The following is a 10,878-nucleotide window of genomic DNA, read 5'->3' as shown; positions in this document are numbered from 1 at the left end:
CCTTGGAGAGACACAGAAACCAAGGCAGGATGGCACATCCAGAGCTGCCCTGGTCCCAAGCAGGGCACTGACAGTGGGACCCACTCGAGTGCTACATAGGGTTTGAATCTGTAGAGCAGCAAAGCTAGAGCAGAGTTATCCTTGCTGAGAGTGGTCACAGAGGCTTAGCGTCCAGGCATACATGAAGACAGACCAATGTATACCTGCTGTATACGTCTTCTGATTCTTTGGCCATCTGATATGAAGAGCTGACTCACTGGAAAAGACCCTGAGGTTGGGAAACATTGAGGGCAGGAGGAGAAGGGGATGACAGAGAATGAGATGGTTGCATGTCATCATTGACTTAATGAACATGGGTTTGAGCAAACTCCAGGAGATAATGAAGAAGAAGCCTGGTGTGCTGCAGTCCATGGGGTCACAAAAAATTGGACACTGAGCAACTGAACAGCAACAAGGGGAATGATAGAAAACTACTCCCTAAGAAATTGAGAAACCTCATGGTCTGGGAGAGGAGAAGCCTCTAGAAGGAAGATGAGGGAATAGTAGAGAGCCAAAGCTGCAGCCATGGGACACCCCAAAGAGCGCTTCCTTGGGATGAGCAGAAGGGTGCTATCTGCTACCTAAGGCTCTGCTAAAGGTAGTCATTGACACAAACCACTCTCATTGGACATTTTCGAAAGTGGAAGTCATCTGGCTGCTGGAAGACTGGTGGGAGACAGTGGAGACTGGTGGGTTCTGGGAAAAGAAGTTCATTTCTAGGCTGCGAGATTAATGGAGGGCTCTCGGCACTAGGGAAGCTCCTGACAATGTATTTAGGGCCTGGCAGTCCAGCTGAAGGTTGAGTATGATCTAGACAGTGAAAAGTGAAGTTGCTCAGTCGTGTCCAACTCTTTGCGACCCCATGGACTATAGCCTACCAGGTTCCTCCATCCATGGGATTTTCCAGGAAAGAATACTGAAGTGGGTTGCCATTTCCTTCTCCAGGTGATGTTCCCAAACCAGGGACTGAACTCAGGTCTCCTGCATTGTAGGAAGACGCTTTACTGTCTGAGCCACCAGGGAAGTCCTGATCTAGAAGCAGACAGAACATGGTCCAGCTGAAGATCATGAATGCAGCAACCCCTGGGTGCAAATATTTAGGATTCAGGAAAAGTGACGTGTAATTGGATGCTACAGATGCAGATGTGCCAAAGAAATGACTCCTGCCCTCAGGAAATCCCATGGGGAAGACAGTGAACAGGCATTTATGACATGGCTTGGTCAGTATTCTTTCCCAGAGCAGTCCTGAGAAGATGCCCCCAGTCATCAACTGGTGTTGGTTCAGAGGAGCTAACACCAGAAATGGGACATAGAGACAACAGCAGCTACTCTGGACAGCAGAGCGAACATCCCTGTTACTGTCCTGCTTCAAATCTTGTTCTATTCTGTTGTGTGGCTCTAATGATCCACATTCATGGAGCTGCCCAGGTGGCCCTAGCTGTAAAGAGTTGCCATTGTAAGAGATGCAAGAGACACGGTTTGATCCCTGGGTTAAGAAGATCCCGGGGAGTAGGAAATGGCAACCCACTCCAATATTCTTGCCTGGAAAATTCCATAGACAGAGACGAGTAGGCTACAGTCCATGGAGTCACAGAGTCGAACACAACTGAGCACATAGGCACACCACATTCATGATTCAGCTCCTACCTCAATCCCCAAGCTCATTTCTCATCACTCCCTGCTTCCCACTTGAGTTATAACCATATCAATTGCTTGTGGTCACCGACACAGCCAGGCTGCTTTTTGCTTTTGATTATATACTCCCGTCCTCCTGAAATACTCCACCACCCCGAAGGCCAGCTAAAACCTATTCATCCTTAAGAGTCTTTTAGGACAGAGGAGCCTGGCGGGCTGCAGTCCGTAGCGTTGCACAGAGTAGGACATGACCGAAGCGACTTAGCACTCATGCACACAGGAATACTCACCTGTCTGGTATTCAGTGTCTCTCATAGACATCCCTGTCTTCATCATTGTCCTCTCCACCTGTGTTAGATTTAATGATGTGTTTCTCCCTCGCTGGACAGTTTACTGGTTGGTGTCAGGAACTATATATTCTTTTTTTTATTATCAAAGAACCCAGCAGTTAGCTATTGCTTCATAATTACATTTTGTAATAAGCACTTACTGAAAGGTAGGCAGACAAATTTAAATGAAGTACTTCTTTTCTCTTTAAGCTTACCAGATAAACACAGGTCACTCAGCTAAATTGGAATTGAATTCAAATTTGAGTTTCAGATAAGCAATGAATAATTTTTTTAGTGTAAGTAGGTCCTAAATGTTACATGTGACAAGACTAAGTAGTATGTGTCTCAAATATTTCCTGGGACATACATATACTAAAAACTTGTTATTTATCTGAAATTTAAATTTAACTGGGCTTTCTGTTTTTGTTTGCTAAACTGTGTGGCCATATTTCTCTCATTAAATTTCTAAAAAGTCAAAGTATTTGAGCAAGGGTATTCTCATGTGACTGATGGAAAAATGTTAAATCTAGCTAAGACTTTGGCAAAATATTTTTGAATATAATTGGATAATTGTTCAAAAATACTGAGAATTAATTCCAGTATTTTCAATGACCAAAAGTTTGAAGCAAATTAAATGGATCTCAGTAAGAACTTAGGTAAAATAAAATAGAATTTTTTTTTGCAGTATAACATCAAGATTAAGAGCACGGGGTCTGAAGTCAAAATGCCTGGGATACAGGGTATGAGACTCTGAGGAAGGTTATTTAAGTTTTCTGTCTCAATTTCCACATTGGTAAAACAAGAATAATACAAATGTCTGCCATAGGGTTTTGTTGTTGTTCAGTCACTAAGTTGTATCTGACTCTTTGCGACCTCATGGACTGTAGTATGCCAGGCTCCTCTGTCCTCCACTATCTCCTTGAGTTTGCTTGAATTCATGTCCATTGAGTTCATGATACCATCCAACTAACTCATCCTCTGTAGCCCTCTTTTCCTACTGCCCTCAATCTTTCCCAACATCCAGGGTTTTTTTCCAATGAGTCAGGTCTTTGTACCTGGTAGCCAAAGTATTGGAGCTTCAGCTTTGGCAGCAGTTCTTCCAATGAATATTCAGGGTTGATTTCCTTTAGGATTGACTGGTTTGATCTCCTTACTGACCATGGGACCCTCAAGAGTCTTCTCCAGCACCACAATTCAAAAGCATCAGTTCTGCAGCACCCAGCCTTCATTATGGTACAGCTCTCACACCTGTACATGACTACTGGAAAAACTATCATTTTGATCATATGGACCTTTGTTGGCAAAGTGATGTCTCTGCTTTTCAACATGTTGTCTAGGTTTGCCATAGCTTTTCTTCCAAGAAGCAAGCATCTTTCTGCCATTAGAGTGGTATCATGTGCATATCTGAGGTTGTTGATATTTCTCCCAGCAATCTTGATTCCAGCTTGTGAGTCTTCTAGCCTAGCATTTCGCATAATGTAGTCTGCATAAAAGTTAAATAAGCAGGGTGACCATATACAGCTTTGTCGAACCCCTTTTCTAATTTGGAACCAGTCAGTTTTTCCATGTCTGGTTCTAGCTGTTGCTTCCTGACCTGCATACAGGTTTCTCAGGAGGCAGGTCAGGTGGTCTGGTATTCCCATCTCTTTAAGAATTTTCCACAGTTTGGTGTGATCTTTGTGCAGTACTTACATCAGGGCCTGGCGGAGAGTAATTCTCAAATAAAGATCACTATTATCATCCTCACCACTATCCTTATTGTAGAATACTATGGTGCCACTGAAAATGACATTATAGATTGATGTTTATTGATGTGAAAAGATGTTTCCATTATGCAAGTGAGGAATAATAATCAAAACAACTTATATACAGCATTCATTTAGCAAATAATTTTTGAACACCATCTCTCCATTAGGCCCACTGTCCAGAAGTCAGCAGCTTCAGGCACAGCAAGGAACAAAGCAAAAATGACCTCTCCCTTCATGAAACCTAAAACCTTTCTTGAACAGACAGACATTACTGAAAACATACACAAATTAAAATGTAACTAACATTCTGGTAAGAGCTATTGAGAAAAATAAAGAGAAGAGTATAAAGTAGGGAAGACCTAATAAAAAAAAGGTTGAATGCTAAGTCACTTCAGTCACATCCAACTCTGTGTGACTCCGTGAACTAGAGCCCACCAGACTCCTCTGTCCATGGGATTGTCCAGGCAAGAATACTGGAGTAGATTGCCATTTTCTACTCCAAGGGATCCCAAACCAGGGATTAAACCTGCATCTCTTATGTCTCCTCCATTCTCAGGTGGGTTCTTTACCACTGATGCCACCTGAGAAGCCCAAGAATACAGGAGTGGGTTGCCATTTCCTTCTGCAAGGGATCTACCCAGCCCAGGGATCGAACTTGTGTCTCCTGCATTGGCAGGTGAATTCTTTACCACCGAGCAACCAGGGGTTATTATATCTGAAACCTAAAGGATGAGGGGGTCAGCTGGGCCATAGCTGGAAGACTACTCTAAGCAGAGGAAATAGCATGCATGAAAGCTGTGAGGAGAGGGAAATCTGGACAAGGTTAAGGAACTTAAACATGGCCAGTGTGGTTGGAGCCTAGCAGATGGGTGAGAGAGAAAAGACAAAATTGGAGGGATAACTAAGAGCTGATCATCTTCAGCTTTGTAAAATATCAAGTCATGTTAAGTAGGCTTGAGTAGTTGGATGTTTATGCTAAGGTTCTCAAATACAGTCTCACCATCCATCATTTTTGTTTTACTTGCTTGAGACTTGGGGCTCTGCATACTGAAGGAGAAGAACAAAGTTGAAGGATTGACAGCACCGGACTTCAAGAATTTCTCTAAATCTACAGTAATCAAGACAGTGTGGTATTGGTGAAAAAACAGACAAATATATCAACGGGACAGAATAGGGAGCCCAGAAATAGATCCACATAAATACAGTCAGCTGACCTTTGACAAAGGAGCAAAGGCAATACAATGGAGCAAAGATAGTTTTTTTAAACAAATGGTTTGGAACAGCTTTAGATCCACATGAAAAAAAGTGAATCTCTACATGGACCTTTTGCCCTTCACAAAAATTAACACAAAGTGAATCATAAACCTCAATGCAAAGTGCAAAACTTCTAGAAGATAACACAGGAGAAAACCTAGATGACCTTGGCATTGGTGATGACTTTTTAGATACGACAGCAAAAGCATGATCCATGAAAGAAATAATTGATAAACTGGACTTCATTAAAATTAAAAACTTCTGCTCTGTAAAAGACAATGTCGAAAGAATGAGAAAGCAAGGCACAGACTGGGAGAAAATATTTGCAAAAGAAACATCTGATAAAAGATTCAGAGCTCTGGGTAAGAAAAATCTCATTGGCTTAATTAAAGCTACATATCCTCAGGGAGGGGACAAGAGGAGTCTCCCTTCGGCTTCTACTTCTACTATTGACAAGCTACTGCATGGCCTCTGCTGCCCTGGCTTCCTTCCACCCTCGCTGAATCCAGGGACCCCATGTAAATCGAGGCTCCCATCAGTAGCCCCAGGCTTAAAGATAGCAGTGGCTACAGCAAAGATGCTGGTGTGCCCCTCACCGAGGTATTTCTCAAGACTTTGGCAAAGGGAATGTCCTTTGCACTCTCCTGGGAGACATAGTTAGGGAGTGAGAGGATAAGTCATTCCTGATAAATTCCCTCCAGCCTTTCTATCTCTCAAAGTCTTTGAATTCTTTCCTTTACTTGATATCAAGGAATTTATGACATCTCAACTCTGTTTAGTGTTGGCCACCACTGAGTCCAGATTTCTGTCAACCAACTGAACAAACAACGGTATCTACTCCCAGCTGTTCAAACTTGCAGCAGAATCTGGAGTCTCTGCTGAGTGCATCCACATTAGTGACTTCAACTTGGTCTGAGATTATGTTCTTCTGTCCTTAGTTAAGAGTCTACAGAGATCGCACCGCCTGCCCACATCTGCTCCGGCCTGTTCAGTCCCCGTCGGGCCCCAGTTGTCCCCCCGAAATGCCGGTCGACTTTACTGGGTACTGGAAGATGCTGGCCAACGAGAATTTTGAGGAGTACCTGTGCGCGCTGGATGTCAATGTGGCCTTGCGCAAAATTGCCAACTTGCTGAAGCCAGACAAAGAGATCGTGCAGGAAGGCGACCACATGATCATCCGCATGCTGAGCACTTTTAGAAACTACATCGTGGACTTCCAGGTTGGGAAGGAGTTTGAGGAGGATCTAACAGGCACAGACGACCGCAAGTGCATGACTACGGTGAGCTGGGATGGGGACAAGCTCGAGTGTGTGCAGAAGGGCGAGAAGGAGGGACATGGCTGGACCCAGTGGATTGAGGGTGAGGAGCTGCACCTGGAGATGAGAATGGAGGGTGTGGTCTGCAAGCAAGTATTCAAAAAGGTGAACTGAAGCTTGAGCAGATCTTGGTCTCTAGGAATGAGTGACATGACGGGGGCACAGGGGTCCCCGCCTTTCTGCACAGCATGGGGCAGAGATGCCTGGCTACCCCCACCTCTGTTAGCAGAGTCTGTCTCTCGGTATTGTCTCTTTTCCTTTTCTTCAAATGAAGCCATCCCAATAAAAGTGGTTTCTGCTTGGAAAAAAAAAAAGTCTACAGAATTCATTCCCACACATATTCCCCAGATCCTTGAAGGTGTAAATTAGCAAAGTTTTGCAAGTTACTTGTTATATGCCTTTGACTTTTTACCACTCACCTCCCCAGTGGGCATTCTAACTCTGATCCTGAAAACAAGGGAGGGTTCCTGCAAGGCAGATCATAAAAATAGACTCCTTCGATCAGTGTAACTCTTACGAGTAAGGGAGTTCTAGTGTCTTTGAGCAAAAAACAAAAAGAGTCAAAAAAAGAGAAGAGCTGCTATTCTCTGAGCTGAGTTCTCTGAGTCTTTCCTATATCCTCATTCCATCCATGCCTTAACTTTCTTCTGAGAGGCATGGCAAGGCTAAGAACTCAGTTGATATAATTCTACAAACCTCAGATTCCACTTTAAATTTGTTTTCCAATCTCTCATATATGTGGCTTTTAGCATCTGGATGTTAATTTAGCACTGCCATAATAACTTGCTGGGTTTAATATATATTTTAAATGAGAATTTGGGATGGTACTTAAACTTGTTCTCTTTTAATAAACTAACCCCAGCCAGTAGAAGCAGCCACTTCATCCTAGGGTATCGAACTCCTCCTGTCTTGTACACTGTGTCAAGATCATGGTCTTAAAACCTTGCTTTTTTTTGAGCCTTTCATACAAATGACCACTGGTAATAATTAAGATCTGCAGCCATGAACCATTGGCTTAGTTTCCTATTCTCTGAATCCTAGAAAGATGATCACTGTCATCAACTCAACATTGAGGCAATGTAATCAATCCCAGATATTTTTCTGGTTCTGTTTTTTTTTTTTTTTTGCTGTGCTGGATCTTTGTTGCTATGCAGACTTTTCTCTACTTGCAGCAAGAAGGGGATTGCTCTCTAGTTTTGGTGTGTGAGCTTCTCATTTTGTTGGCTACTCTTGTTGCAGATGGAGAAGGCAATGGCACCCACTCCAGTACTCTTGCCTGGAAAATCCCATGGACGGAGGAGCCTGGTAGGCTGCAGTCCATGGGGTTGCTGAGAGTCGGATACGACTGAGTGACTTCACTTTCACTTTTCACTTTCATGCATTGGAGAAGGAAATGGCAACCCACTCCAGTGTTCTTGCCTGGAGAATCCCAGGGACAGGGGAGCCTGGTGGGCTGCCGTCTATGGGGTCGCACAGAGTCGGACATGACTGAAGCGACTTAGCTTGTTGCAGAGCATGGGTTTTGTTGCTTGAAGCTTGTTGCAAGCAGGCTTCAGTAGTTGTGGCACATGAGCTCATTAACTGGCTTCCAGGCTCTGTGGAAATTTCTGAAAGAGATGGGCATACCAGACCACCTGACCTGCCTCTTGAGAAACCTGTATGCAGGTCAGGAAGCAACAGTTAGAACTGGACATGGAACAACAGACTGGTTCCAAATAGGAAAAGGAGTACGTCAAGGCTGTATATTGTCACCCTGCTTATTTAACTTACTATGCAGAGTACATCATGAGAAATGCTGGGCTGGAAGAAGCACAAGCTGGAATCAAGATTGCCGGGAGAAATATCAATATCTTCAGATATGCAGATGATACCACCCTTATGGCAGAAAGTGAAGAACTAAAGAGCCTCTTGATGAAAGTAAAAGAGGAGAGTGAAAAAGTTGGCTTAAAACTCAACATTCAGGAAACTAAGATCATGGCATCCAGTCCCATCACTTCATGGGAGATAGATGGGGAAACAGTGGAAACAGTGGCTGACTTTATTTTTCTAGGCTCCAAAATCACTGCAGATGGTGATTACAGCAATGAAATTAAAAGATGCTTACTCCTTGGAAGGAAAGTTATGACCAACCTAGACAGCATATTAAAAAGCAGAGACATTACTTTGCCAACAAAGGTCCATCTAGTGAAGGCTATGATTTTTCCAGGGGTCATGTATGGATGTGAGAGTTGGACTATAAAGAAAGCTGAGTGCTGAAGAATTGATACTTTTGAACTGTGGGGTTGGCAGAGCCTCTTGAGAGTCCCTTGGACTGCAAGAAGATCGAACCAGTCAATCCTAAAGGAAATCAGTCCTGGGTGTTCATTGGAAGGACTGATGTTGAAGCTGAAACTCCAAAACTTTGGCTACCTGATGTGAAGAGCTGACTCATTGGAAAAGACCCTGATGCTGGGAAAGATTGAGGGCAGGAGGAGAAGGGGACAACAGAAGATTAGATGGTTGGATGGCATCACTGACTCAATGGACGTGGGTTTGGGTGGGAGTTGGTGATGGACAGGGAGGCCTGGAGTGCTGTGGTTCATGGGGTCGCAAAGAGTTGGACATGACTGAGCAACTAACTGAACTGAACTGAGGCTCTAGAGCGCAGGCTCAATTTTATGGCCCAGGGGTTTAGTTGCCTGCAGCATGTGGGATGTTCCTAAACCAGGGATTGAACCCGTGTCCTGTGCATTGGCAGGTGAAGTCTTTACCACTGAGCCACCAAGGAAGCCTAATCCCAGACTGCTGCCTTAAAGCCCTTCTGATATGAAGAGCTTGTTGCAAATTCCTTGGTACAGATCTCTGTATTGGGAAACTACAAGAACAGAAACAGGGTTGACTAACTTTCATTTTTAAAAAATTCATTAGAAGACATTGGAGAACTCAAGGTTTGGAAAATTGTTAGGAACCAAGCAAGGCTGGAGAAACTGGCCAGGATGTAGCTATAACCAGTAAAAAACAGAGCCTTCCTGTGGCTGGTCTCATCATCCCTTGTCTTTGCTTCATTCACTCAAAAGTCAAACTTTTGGGTAGAAGCATTCAATTAGTGACCATAGGTCTTGTGCCCTCACTCTAGTAAGGGAGGAGGTGGTGGAGAGAGGGAATGGTTCCTGTTAAGGCTTCCACTAAAATCCCAGGAAGGCAGACAGGTAGGGGGACTCTGACCCTTGGTCATGATTCACTTCCCTTGGCTCACTGAGATGTTTCCACCTCTCTGTGATCTTATGGGCTTCCCTGGTGGCTCAGAGGTAAAGAATCCACCTGCCAATGCAGAAGACAAGGGTTCCATCCTTGGGTTGGAAAGATCTCCTGGAGGAAGGCATGGCAACTCACTCCAATATTCTTGTCTGGAGAATCCCTTGGGCAGAGGAGCCTGGTGGGCTATAGTCCATGGGGGTGCAAAGAGTTGGACATGACTGAAGCTACTTAGCACTCATGTGATCTTGTGTCATGAGCCCTTGCTGGTCACCATGAAATCCACTTCCTCGCATCAGCAAGGGCCCACCCCCCTACCATGCTGTGCTGTGGGAAAGTCTGCAGGTCCGTGGCAGAGTTGTATCCCTAGATATTTCACAGGGTTATTTCTACACTGGTGTATCTCCCCTCTTCATAGATGCTCCTCACAGGAGAGGAGCCTCTTGACCTTCTGAAACCTGTCTGGAATTTCTGCTGTCTTCTCTCACTCAGAGCTTGACCTAAAGTTGGTGTGGGAGGGATGCAGGCACCCCACTATGTCTAAGCTCTCTGTGTTTCTTCTGTGACTTTCTTACCTTCTCCAGTCTGGAGAATCTTTTTGTTGTTGATGATGCTATTTGCTCTGAAAGTAGGATAGTCTTTCTTTATATCTAAATCCCTAAATCTGTTACTTATGTCCTGATTTTCCTTTATTCTCTGCTTGGCCATTCCTCTTCCAGGGTAGAGTACATAGAACATACAAGCTGTTTGCCAAATCAGAGGAAGGTTTATAAAATAACAGGAAATACTGAGAAGAAAAAAAAGTTAAAATATAATAAAAAGTCAAAAGAATACAAAATATTATCCTGTAAACTTTCTGGTTATGCTTATCTGTATTTTTAATTTGTCATTAATTAAATCAGAGTACAGTGTAATTTAACACCAAACTGGCTACCTTATGAGATAGTGAGCTCTCCATCAATGGGGGTATTCAAATAAGGGTAGGATGACCACCTGTTAGGAATGTGGTAAAACGAAATTCTTCAATAGTGGGAAGTAGGGTAAAATGATGTCTAAGGTCTAATTGAAAGTTAATATTTTATGCTTTATTTTTTATTACATTTCTTATTTTTGTTCCACAGATTTTGACATCTTAATGAAAATATTTTGAGGTCCCAACTAATTATTTGAAAAAATAACCTCCCTGGTTTCTAACAAATCAGTCAACATTTATTTTAGAACTTGTTCTCAACGCCCAAGATTGGCCATTCCCAATTCTGTTGGTTCTGTTGGCTTTAGTACAGCTCTTTCTGTTACAATGGACTTATTGTTCTTTTCAATGTC

The 10,878-nt window shown here is 43.4% G+C and overlaps 1 pseudogene across 1 annotated transcript; it reads left to right on the top strand.

Annotated features, from left to right (window-relative positions):
• Nucleotides 1-5,936: 5,936 nt before the first annotated feature.
• Nucleotides 5,937-6,629, top strand: LOC104984251 (annotated as a pseudogene). The gene has a single exon (XR_824733.1). The product of XR_824733.1 is annotated as a retinol-binding protein 1 pseudogene (transcript).
• Nucleotides 6,630-10,878: the final 4,249 nt, after the last annotated feature.

The sequence above is a fragment of the Bison bison genome, unplaced genomic scaffold, assembly GCF_000754665.1.
Source record: "Bison bison bison isolate TAMUID 2011002044 unplaced genomic scaffold, Bison_UMD1.0 scf7180017863957, whole genome shotgun sequence".
In the NCBI taxonomy this organism is placed as follows: Eukaryota; Metazoa; Chordata; class Mammalia; order Artiodactyla; family Bovidae; genus Bison; species Bison bison.
This window is presented reverse-complemented; position numbering and strand designations above follow the sequence as displayed.